The sequence below is a fragment of the Herpailurus yagouaroundi genome, unplaced genomic scaffold (genome assembly GCF_014898765.1).
Source record: "Herpailurus yagouaroundi ecotype Mexico unplaced genomic scaffold, PumYag 77, whole genome shotgun sequence".
NCBI classification, from domain to species: Eukaryota; Metazoa; Chordata; class Mammalia; order Carnivora; family Felidae; genus Herpailurus; species Herpailurus yagouaroundi.
The window spans coordinates 1,618,832-1,630,388 of NW_024412388.1; the positions used below are offsets into that span (position 1 = coordinate 1,618,832).

Genomic DNA, 11,557 nt, shown 5'->3' on the forward strand with positions numbered 1-11,557 from the left:
ACCCCAGAGACCCAGCACCCCAACATAACATTGCCCCAGCGCCCCAGCACCCTAATATGCAAGCACCCCAGAGCCCCAGTGCCCCAACATCCCAGCACCCCAACATCCCAGCACTCCAGCGCCCTAACATCCCAGCACCCCAGAGCCCCAATGCCCCAACAGCCCAGAACCCCAGCGCCCTAACATCCCAGTGCCCCAATGCCCCAATGTCCCAATATCCCAGTGCCCCAACATCCCAGCACCCTAAAGCCTCAGCACCCCAACATCCCAGCACCCCAGCACCCTAACATCCCAGTGCCCCAGCACCCCAATGTCCCAGTACCCCAGCATTCCAGCGCCCCAGCGCCCCAACAGCCCAGCACCCCAGCGCCCCAACACCCCAGCACCCCAGAGCCCCAGCACCCCAACATCCAAGCACCCCAATGTCCCAGTATCCCAGCACTCCAGAGCCCCAGCACCCCAACATCCCAGCGCCCCAGCGCCCCAGCACACATTGGTCTGATGCTCCACCGAGTGGGACACTTGGGACAAAGAGAAGGTTCTATGAGATTCCCAGAAAGAAAAAGCACGTTGTACCCAAAGCACAAGGGGACAGAGTGTCTTCACTTTTCCACAGCGCCTCTGGAAGCAAGAAGATAATCTTACAATTCTGGATGACGAGCATCTCCAAGCTCGAATTCCACGCCCGGCCAGGTTTTCACTCGTGTGGAGGAAGAATGAAGGATTTTCAGACATGCAGGTCCTAAAAGATGTACCTCCCAGTCTATCGGGAGTTCCTAGAGGATGTGCCCCAGAAAAATGAGAACATAGGGGCGCCCGGCTGGCTCAGTCGGTTGAGCGTCCGACTTCGGCTCAGGTCATGATCTCACGGTTCGTGAGTTCGAGCCCCTGTCGGGCTCTGTGCTGACAGCTCAGAGCCTGGAGCCTGCTTCCCATTCTGTGTCTCCCTCTAGCTCCACCCCTCTCCCGTTCATGCTCTGTCTCTCTCTCTCCCTCTCTCAAAAATAAATAATTTTTTTTTATTTTTTTAAACGTTTATTTTTGAGACAGAGAGAGACACAGCATGAACGGGGGAGGGTCAGAGAGAGAGGGAGACACAGAATCCGAAACAGGCTCCAGGCTCTGAGCTGCCAGCCCAGAGACTGACTCAGGGCTCGAACACACGGATCGTGAGACCATGACCTGGGCCGAAGTCGGATGTTTAACCGACTGAGCCACCCAGGCGCCACCCCCCCCCCCCAAATTTTTTTTAATGAGAAAGTAGGCCACGACGATGTGGGTGCCGGGGGAGCAAGAGCCCAGCGGACGCCCCCCAGGGGACAGTAGGGGCAGCAGCCCCAGGGCCATGGCTGCAGGCAGATGTTGAGGACTCCCAGTCCCTACCCGAGTAGAGTGACTAAGGGGCCGGGTGTGCCAGCACCCTTGCGGTCACGGTCCCTCGCCTTGTCCTGACCACGTGTGAACTTCCCGCCTCCCCTCCTGCCCCGTGAGAATTTCCTGTGGCCGCTGCAACAAAATCCCATAAATTCAGTGGCCCGACACGGCGCCCTTTGTCATTTTGCGGTTCTGCGGATGGGAGGTCTGAAAGGGGTCACACCAGGCGAAAACCGAGGTATCGGCAGGCGTGCCTCCCTCCGGGGACGGTCTAGAACCAGCGTCAGAAGCCCACCCGCGTTCCTTAGCTCGGGGCCCCCTTCCACATTCAAAGCCGGTTGAATCCTTCTGCCTCCCTTCACCATTTTTTTTTTTCAACGTTTATTTATTTTTGGGACAGAGAGAGACAGAGCATGAACGGGGGAGGGGCAGAGAGAGAGGGAGACACAGAATCGGAGGCAGGCTCCAGGCTCTGAGCCATCAGCCCAGAGCCCGACGCGGGGCTCGAACTCATGGAGCGCGAGATCGTGACCTGGCTGAAGTCGGACGCTTAACCGACTGCGCCACCCAGGCGCCCCTCCCTTCACCACTTTAAGGTCCGTTGCGATTACGTTGAGCCCACAGACTAATACAGGACAACCAACCTTGAGAAAGGGAGAAAGGGAGACTGATTAAAAGTCTTAACCCCATCTGTAGCCTTGACCTGCACCGCCTCGCCCCTGCCCCCCGCGCCCCCGAACTGATCCCCTCCCTCCATCCTTGTGTTCCAGCCACTTTGACCACTTGTGCCTCAGGGCCTCAGCACTGGCTGTTCCCTCTGCCCTAATGCTGTTCCCTAGACACTCACAGTGTTCCCTTCTGACTCTCTCGTGTCTTGGCCGTCTCCTCATTTCCCTCCTTGAGTATCCTCCAAGTCGCACAGAGACTTTGAACCTGCTGGACAGGGTCTCAGCCTGCTTCTGCTGCCTTCCTCACGGGAACACGAGCTCCACGGCGGGGACGCCTTTTACCTGTTTCGGTCACGGCTACATCTACGGGCCTCTGGCCACACCAGCACACACTAGGCATGCGGTGAATGTGGGCTGCTTGAATTAACAGAAGGGCCGGGGCCGTGAGTGCTCAGCCTTATTTCCCCCCGGCTTCCAACTGAGGGTCTTAAGACTCGGGTCTGGCTCGTCCCTTGAGACCTTCACCCGCGCGCGACGCCACTGCCTTTCCTTCCGCAGCTTGGCGACCGGCAACCTGTTCTCTGTTTCTACAGATTTGCCTATTCTGGAGACTTTGTATAATATGTTTATTTATTTTGAGGGGTGGGTGGGAAGAGGGGTGGAGAGAGAGAGAGAGGGAGAGGGAGAGGGAGAATCCCAAGCAGGCTCCGTGCCGTCAGCGCCGATCCCGACACAGGGCTCGATCTCCCGAACCGTGAGATCATGACCTGAGCCCAAATCGAGAGTCAGATGCTTAACCGACTGACCCACCCGGGCGCCCCTCTGGGCACGTCATATAGAGTCGTAGGACCCGTGGCTTTTTGCGACCGGCTTCTCGTGCCGCGCATCACGTCTGCAAGGTTCATCGTGTCACAGCTACGTCAGTGCCCTTTTCAGTGGCCAAACGATAATCCGTGGTGTGGACGGATCATGCCTCCCCTGCCCTTTTATGGTGATTTTAATGCGTCTCACTCATTTTCGTGCTGAACGGACGCTGCAGCTCGACTCTGCACCTGTGTTGGGTGAAGACGCTGTAAACTGAGGCAAGGAGATGCTTAACGCAAAATGCCGGGTAGGGGTTCCCTCCGGGCTGGTGGGAAGGAGACAGACTGAGGGGAAGGGGCCGCACAGCCAGCCCCGAGGAAAGGGGCCGTGCCTTTAGGCTTCACCGAGGTGCCTGGCCAGCGCTCACGGATCCCTTCACGGGGAGCACACCCCCGTCACCTGCCCTACCTGCTGTGTGCTCAGTCCCGAATTTAATAAGGGTTTCGAGATGGGCGCGGAGGTTTGAAACGTGCACGCTCAGCGGTGACTTTGCAAAATAACGGATGTATTGAGATCCAGTCCACACAGCATAACATTTACCGTCTTACAGCGAACGGTGTGATAGCATTGAGTACAGCCAGCTGGTTCCAGAACACGGTCCTCACCCAGCAGAAGGAGACCCACGTCCGTCAACAGTCACCCCCCCCACTCCTCCCCCAGCCCCCGTCAGCCACCCCTCCACCTTCTGTCTCTGCGGACTTTCCTGTCCTAGACGCTTCTTGTAAATGGACCCAGACAACACGTGGCCTCGTGACTAGTTTCTTTCACCGAGAATAATGTTTCCGAGGTCATACGCGTTGTGGCACGGGTCAGGACTTTGTCCCTTCTCGTGGCCAAATGCGCCACATCTCCTGGGAGCCTTCCCGGTGATTTTCCGGTTCCTCGTTCATTTCAAGGGGATGACGCCGCAGCCAGCGTCACCGTCGGCTCCGGAAGGACCCAAAGGGCCTTCACCTTCCGCTGGGCGCTGCACACGTTTCTTCCGGACGCGTTCACGGCCTTTCAACCTCAGAACCTATGGTTCCAAAGCAAAGCTTCCGAGCAGTCTGTGGAGTTGGAACTGTTTCCGCCCTCTGGACCCGGTCGTGCCGGGCTGACCCAGGCAGGGACCTTTCCGGCGTCCCGGGCCGAGCCCGAGGCCGGGCCCTGGTCTTGCGAAAAGGGCGCCCGCACGAGGAGGAAAGCGCCCAACGCTGATCTGACGGGGGAGGCGGCCTTCAGCGGATGACGTCACTCGGAGAACACGAGTCTCGCTTCGTGTGATTTATTTACGTGAAGAAATCCACGTACGATGCTGATTTTCAATGGCTGTGTCTAAGTGATAGTTTTTGCTTTCTTCGTGAGAGTTGGAAGATGGTAAACAGCTCCAGCTGTAAAAATTCAAGGCAGAGGTGAAGCCAAGGTGGTTATTACACAGAAGGGCTGAGGGGGGAGGGGGGTTTGGCCCTTCTACCCTCTGAAACGAAAATTACTCTCTGCCACAATGTGCCACGAACAATTACCCGCTGTTTATTAATTAGCCTCTGTTAAAAGCACCGCCTTTCCACGAGAAACTGCTCCCTCTCTAATGTGAACACTGGCCCATTCGTGTTTATTAGAACAACTATGTCCCATGTGGTCCAGGCTCAGCGAGGACTCCACTGACACATATGTTTTTTGAACGACACATTTTACGATTGGAAATATCTCCGCGGAGGCCCAGATACAGAGCATGACTAGTCAGCCCCACGCGGAGTCCCCAAAGCCACCGGCTGGGGTACGGGGCCTGGCCCGCGGGGGCCGCCGTGGAACGGCCCCAGGGGCGGGTGTTGGGAAGGAAAGGGGGACCCCGACTCCCCAGTGGGAACCGGACTCTGGGGAAACACGTACCACAAACGGCTCCGTCTCTCGGGACGCCCACAAATAAATGCCTTGGCCACCGCCAGGAGCAGGCGGGTGACCGTCGTGCCAGCGCGCCCTCTGGGGCTCACATCCCGGGCACCACAAGGAATCCCAGAAAGGGTCCCAGACAGAGACCCCTCTGTAAGCAGCGCCTCTCACGCGCCCACCCTGGCGACCAGCACCGTAGGGCTCGGCGGTCAGGCAGATGAACCCCGCTCTCCTGCCCCTCTGACGAGCCCCTGTGCCTCCCAGCGCGGGTCTCCCGTCCGTAAGGTGCGAACAATTGCAGTTCCTGCCGCGTTGTCGCGAGGGTCACACGGTGGCCTGGCCCAGGAGCCCCGGCACCGCCCGCGCTCCGTCACGGCAAGCCAGGGACCGCCATGGGGCCAGTTTCTCTCTTGCCGCCGTCACCCCCTGCCCCCATCATCCCGCGGAGCCCCCCCCACCCCAACCTCGAGCAAGCTGGCTTCCTTTCCCACACACGATGCAGCAGGGGACCGGGTGCTTGTTCACTGCTGTGTCCCTGTCATGTGGGCCCAGCATTGGCGGCCTGTGCGAGTCGGGACAGGTGCAGGACAGGGCACGCGGCCTCCGGCACTCAGAACGGGTGACGTCTGGTAAGGTTGCCCCTCGTCCCCTTGGGCCTCTGGACCGAAATCAGATCTCAGAGCCACTTTCTTCGCACTCGGTGCTTTTCATTCATTCGCCACTCGTTCTTTCACTCACTGAGCCCCACGCGAGCTGGAGATAACCCTGGGGCTTTGTTGAGCCGCCCCGGAGGCTGCAGGGGCAAACAGCACCTGGTAAGTTCCGGGAGCACTCCGCCTTCCGGGGGGGCCTCTGGCCACGGCAGCGAATGAACGAATGAGTGAGCGAGTGAATGCTAGGTCTGCAGCTTGGTCCCAGAGCCTTGGCCTCACGGAGGGCAGGGGTGCACCCGTGAGAAGACCAGGGCAGGTCCGGGGCCAGAGGGCGGGGCCTGACTCTGGGAGCCCATTGAGACCTGGGGATTCCGTGCGCCCCGAGCCTCCCAGGAGCCCTGGCCTGGCCCACTCGCCCTCCGGGTCCGGCCAGCCAGTGAGCAGCTCCTCTCCATGACTCCAGCTCAGAGTCCCTAATGACAGACCTGAGAGGTCAGAGGGCGCATAGATCCCTGCTGATGACAGCTGCCACCACCCAGAGGGGCCAGTGGGGTCTGCGTGCAGCTCTCTCCACAATACCTCTGGCTCGGTGGCCCCCAAATTACACATTAGGAAACTGGGGTGCCCAGGAAGCTGGGGGACAGACTCAGGGTCCCAGAGGGAGTGGGGTCTGACTCGGCTAAGGCTCTTCCCGCCTTCACCCTCCACTGGGCTCTCTCGGCTCCCCTCACCCTACACTTCTGCTGTTCTGGAGGGGTGGGGGCGGGGGTCTGTCCCATGAATGGGGAGCCACTCAAGGCCAGGACCCTGCCCCAGGCCAGGGGGGGTCTGTGGACTTGCCTGGGCTGCAGGGGGCATGGGGCTGGCCCCTTTCCTTCATGGGAGCTCCCTCCAGAAGGCAGGAGGCAAGGACAGGGGTGGGGTGGGATGCAGGGGGAGGGTGGGGGGGGGGTCGGGGAGTGGAGCTGGACAGCAGCAGGCCCTGTGCTTCAGGCACCAGAGCAGAGACAGGCATGGGTCCTGCTCCCTTCCAGAGCCCCGCGTCAGGGCACCAGCACCCGGGGCAAGGGCAGGAGGCTCTGTCCTGGGAGGGAGGACTCATGACTGATTCCATCCACCTCCGGGGTCCTCAGCAGGGGAGGTCAATTTTTGCCTTCCCCAGAAGCGGTCCTGGTCTCCACCAGCCACCCCCTCCCACCCCCATTACGGGTTTAGAAGTAGCAAAGGGGTGTAGGGGAGGGAGTGTCCCCCTGAGCATTTCTCGGTCGCCCCAGTTCCCCTCCCCAGCTCCCCTGGCGGCGGCAGTCCTGCCCAGAGCAGTGCGTGGTCTGGAAGTTTGGCTCAGGCCATGCCCCCTCCCCTTGGTTCCCCAGCCCCAGCCCCTCCGGACACCACTCAGCCGGGAAGAGCACCGCAGGGACACGCCCTAAGGGTCCCGCCCCGACGCGCCGGCGGCCGGGACACTCCAGCTCTGGACGCACCGGATCTCCCCAGCACCCGCAGCGAGGGGAGGAGGAGGGGGGGGCGTAGTCCCCCTTGGGAACTGAGCAGGGACTCGGGCCCCTGTCGCCGGTCTCCGCTCCCTGGCAGCCCCAGGACCCTCCCTCTGCGGGGCCTGGGGTGCTGGTGGTACCACCAGACGAGCTGGACCCTGGCGTGTTAAGCCTCCTTGCACCCTGGCCCCGAGGAACCCGAGAGAACGGTCGGGCGAGCAAAACCCAGGCAGGGGCAGAGAGGAGACTCCGGCCGCCGAACTGGGCCTTCACACCACCTGCACGGAGCCTCGGGGAGGGCAGTTCTGGGACGCGGCTGGGGACGCACAAGGCAGGACCGGCCAGAGTTGCTCGAGGGCAACCCGGGGCTCCTGGGCACCAGCTCTGAGCCTCCTGGCGCAAACGCGCCCCAAGGGGTGGGCTGCGTGCGCAAGCCCCGCCTGGGGGCTCCATCCATCAGTTCTCCAACCTGCCCCACATAAACCTGTGGGAGGGGCCCAGGATTTGGCCCCACTTCACAAATGGGGAAACTGAGGCGGGAAGAAGCAACCCATCGCAGCTTTTCCAAGGTTACAGCTCTGGTGTGTCGAGCCCGCAGGAGCAAAGGCGACATTTGGTTTCCAAACTAAGAGGGTCCTTGTTGTGGGGGCGGGGACCACAGCGGAGAGGACGGAGAGGAGGGGGCTTTGCAAGCCGACAGGTGAAGGGGCGCAAGCTGACCCGGGGAGTCTGCTCAGTTATCCGGGCGCTGCGTCACTGTCCTTGCCTCTGGGGCTTTGGGGGAAGCGGAGGGCGGGCGCCCACCCAGAGGTTCCCGGGGTTCCGCCTCCGGGAAAGCGACTCGGCTCGCGGTTTTCGTTGCTCCCCGGGCCCTGCCGGAGCTCGGCCGGAACCGGGAGCAAGAGGAGGCGGCGGCGTCCACGCGGGCAGCGTTCTGCGGGACCACCGCGCCACCTCCGCCGCGCGGAGCTCTGGGCGCTGCTGGGCGCGGGCGCTCGGTGGAACGAAGCTGCTCCCGGCGCGCAGGCGGGCGGCCCCGGGGGTGAGCGCGGCGCCAAGTCCCCGCTCCAAGCGGCGCGGGGTGAGCGCGGGGCTCGGGATCGGCGCGAACCCGCAACCACATTCGTTGGCGGATTTTGAAAGGTCTGGGATGGAGAGAAACGGCGAGGAAGCCGATTCCGTTTGTGGCTCGCGCGGCGGTAGCCGGAGTCCGCGCGCAGCTGCGGGAGCCTGGCCGCTCACCCAGCCGCTCGGCCGGGCCCCCTGTGCGCGCCGCGGAGGAAGCCGCATCTGGGGGCTTCCTGCGCTCCCTGGAGAGAGCCCGTTTGGGCCAGGGGTCCTGGGACCGAACTCCGCCCCAGGGAGCTCAGCTGGGGAGTTTAGGCCCACAGCTGCAATCTCTCGCATGAAAAACAAAACAAAACAAGACGAATTTCTGATTACGCCCCGCAAATGCGCAGACGCCTGCGCCTGTGCCCCTGAGGGATAGTTGTCCCAGCCAGGGCAGCGAAATCTCCGGGGACCCTCCCAAGAGGCTGCCCGACCGCAAGGGACCCAGTCCTCCTGCCTCGGGAGGAAGTAGGCTTCCAAATACCTGGGGTTTGTTGGAAATCGAGTACATGGCTCACATTCCTGGGAAGCGCTGGCGGCCAGCGCCCCGACACAGTCAGGACCCAGTCCTGAGAAGGGGCCCCCTGTGCACTGGGAGACCTGCGCTGAGAGCCGCGTAGGGAACAGCCTTGCCACTCCACGGGTGAACTTGCTGGGCCAGAGATCAGGGCCTGTGTCCTCTGTCCCCTAAAGTGAGCCGGCTCACAGCTGGTTTCCCTGGCCTTGGGGTGGGATGAAGGGCAAAAGGGGGCCTGAAACATTAACCCCAGAGTTTTGGGAGGCTCCTGTGGCCCCGGCAGGAGCTGAGGCACCAGGAGGAGGACAAACACCGCGGAGGCTGTGCCCCACAGCCCCAGCATCCTAGACCAAAGGCTCCAGCTAGCTCTGGGCCCTGCACTGGACGGGCTTCTGCGTTGGGTCTCCGCTGAGTCCCCTGCTGGGTGCCACCTCCGTTTTCTCTAGAGTGGGAATCAAACCAGATGGTCCTCCAGCATCCCAGTGGTCTCCAAGCCTTCTGCTGCTCAAGTCTGGGAGCCGTCTCCACCCCATGTGGGGCAGGAGGATGTGCCCAGAGAGGGAGACCCTCATCTCAGCCTGATCCAGTGTTCCCGTGATGGGGGCGGGGCAAGGACTGGTGGTCTGGACCCTTGGGGGGCAGTTCCGGACGTAAACTGAGGGAGACGTGCTTTTATTCTGTTAAGCGACTCAGAGCTTTTCTGAGCAGGAACGGGAGGTCAAAACCTGACCGCGAATCCAACTGAGCCCCGAAGGCTGAGTGCCTGAAAGCCCAGGGCCAAGTTTCAGGAGCGCAGAGAGAAACAGGGAGGGGGGAAGCAGTGAGAATCGGGGCCCATCCACCTGCCCGGTCCTGCCTCCCAGCCCCAGTGGGGCTCCCTGGGGCCCCGAGGGCCTGGGCGGGTGGCTGGGTGCCGGCTAGGAGGCCAGGGCCCTGCACTCCAGATGCACACACATCACAACTCAGAGCTCTCCGGCAGTCGGGCCTTAAGAGCCAGCACGAAGCACGGGTCCTAGCCAAGCAAAGGGACCCTCTAGTCGAGGACAGAGTGAACCCTGGGAGCACGCGAGAGGCACTCCTGGGCTTCTCGGGGCGTCCCGGAGTTGGGGGCCCCCCTGCTCGCTGCTTACGACAGCACTGAGGACTGGCTTGCTCACCCTCTCAAATCGGGCCCTTTCCTGAAAGAGTGCATCTGATCCTGGGTTTCCAGCTACACCCCCCTGCTTGTTGGAAAGGCCCTGGTGGGCAGAGCTCCTGGCTAAAGCCGGACTTCAGGCTGTGGCAAAGACTGGCGGGAAAAGTCCTCTGTCAAGGACCCTGGACCCCAGCAACAAAGCCGGGTCCTGAAGGGTGTATCCCTGTAGCCCACAGGTCACCAGCCTCTGACCATTGGGCCCCTTGGCCCACGGCCGAAGCCCGCGTTACAGTGCGTGTCCCCTGTGCCCGGCCTCGGTCACGGGAGTCCCTGACGCTTGGCTTGGCTTGCCTTGAAAACTGCCCTCCGACTGTTTAGTGTCCACAACATGAAAACTGCCCCTCTTCCAGTGGCCCCCGCCGGCCCATACCTGTTCCCCCACGTCCCCAAACGTCTGCAGGGCAGGGCTAGGATCTGGCCTGGCCTCTGAGCCCCCCTTCTTCGCCCTTTCTCTCCGCAGGACTCTACAAAGCCTGACCTGTTCTCGGTTCTAAATCTGGCCACGCGGGGGCAGGGCCCGGCCAGGCCAGGGCCACGGCCTTGAGGATGGTCGGCCCAGGCAGAACCGTTGGGGGATGGGAGCCAGCGCTCTGCACCAGGGGGTGCCAGCAGCTAGGCTCTCTCCTGGCCATTCCTGACCCCTACTTCCTTCTCCCCAGGAAGGCCCTGAGCTGCGGCCCCCACCCCCACCCCCAGCCCAGGGCCCTGGAGGAGGACAGGGAAGAGGCAGCTCGTGCCTTCCTTCCCCAGACCCTGGAAGGGGTAACAGCCCCAGAGTCCAGAGAGCATCACGGCCCAGAAGATTTTAATCACCTTCTGAGCTGAGCTAGATGGCCTGAGTGAGCTGGGGTGCCCCGAGAAGAAGGCTGGGCCCTCCTAACCTTGGAGCCTGCTGGCCACCTCCAGGGCAGGGAAAAAGGAGGCCTGAGCTGCCCCGGGGGTGGGGGGTAAGGTGGGGGGAAGAACTGGAGGTGAGAGTGCTTCGCGGGCCTCGGCACCAACTTTGCAAGGGGGCTCCAGGCGTGGGGAAAGGGGGTCCCGGGGTGCCGAGGCCTGAGGGTGACCTTGTGTCCTCTTTGGCCAGTGGCACCAGACAGGTCAGGTCCATGGGCTGGAGCCGCCGCGGCCGGGTTATAGAATAGCTCCCAGCTCTGGGCTCCAGGTGCCCTCCTTCCGCTCCGGGTGACCCCCTACCCTGGGACTGAAGTGGGCTGGGAGCCTGCTAGGGGCGGCGGCAAGGCCCCAGTCCCCCATGGGGACCACCCATCATGATCCCAGAGCCTGGCAGCCGGGCCGGGGACTCCCCCCCCCCCCCCCCCCCACCCCCCCCCCCCCGGCCCCGGCAGTTCTCCACCCAGCCCGTGGGGACAGAGAGAGTGTGGGGTGGGGGCGACAGGCCCCGGGACGGACTGCAGGCAAGGGGACCCGGCCGCCGGTGAGCTCCCCGCGGCGCCCGCCCAGAGGGGCAACACTCACCTGTGGCCGGAAACAGCAAAGGCTGCCTTCAGCGAGAAACAGAGCAGGGAAGAGAGTGCCTTCTCCGCCTGGGGCAGCAAGCGGGGCTCGACACGGGGCACCCCGAAGCCCGGGGAGCTCAGTGGGCGTTGGAATTCAGACAGGGAGGCAGCTGTGGGCCGCGGGGGCGCAGAGGCCCAGCTCATCCCCGCCTCTGCCCCTGCCAAGCCCTGCTCCGTTGAGCTCGCCCGCCCCGGGGTGGCACGGGCCACCGGAGGGCCTCTGCTAGGACCCCAGGGTCTCGGTGTTAGCTGTTCCACCGCGGCGAGTTCACCTCTCTTGCGTGAGGCTCGGAACGC

At 62.7% G+C, this 11,557-nt stretch overlaps 1 long non-coding RNA gene across 1 annotated transcript; it reads right to left on the minus strand.

Annotated features, from left to right (window-relative positions):
- Positions 1–3,024: 3,024 nt before the first annotated feature.
- Positions 3,025–11,551, minus strand: LOC121019577 (uncharacterized). Its single transcript, XR_005785689.1, has 2 exons — positions 11,220–11,551; positions 3,025–4,276 (listed from the first exon to the last, which is right to left on the minus strand). It is a non-coding gene; the product is annotated as an uncharacterized LOC121019577 (long non-coding RNA).
- Positions 11,552–11,557: the final 6 nt, after the last annotated feature.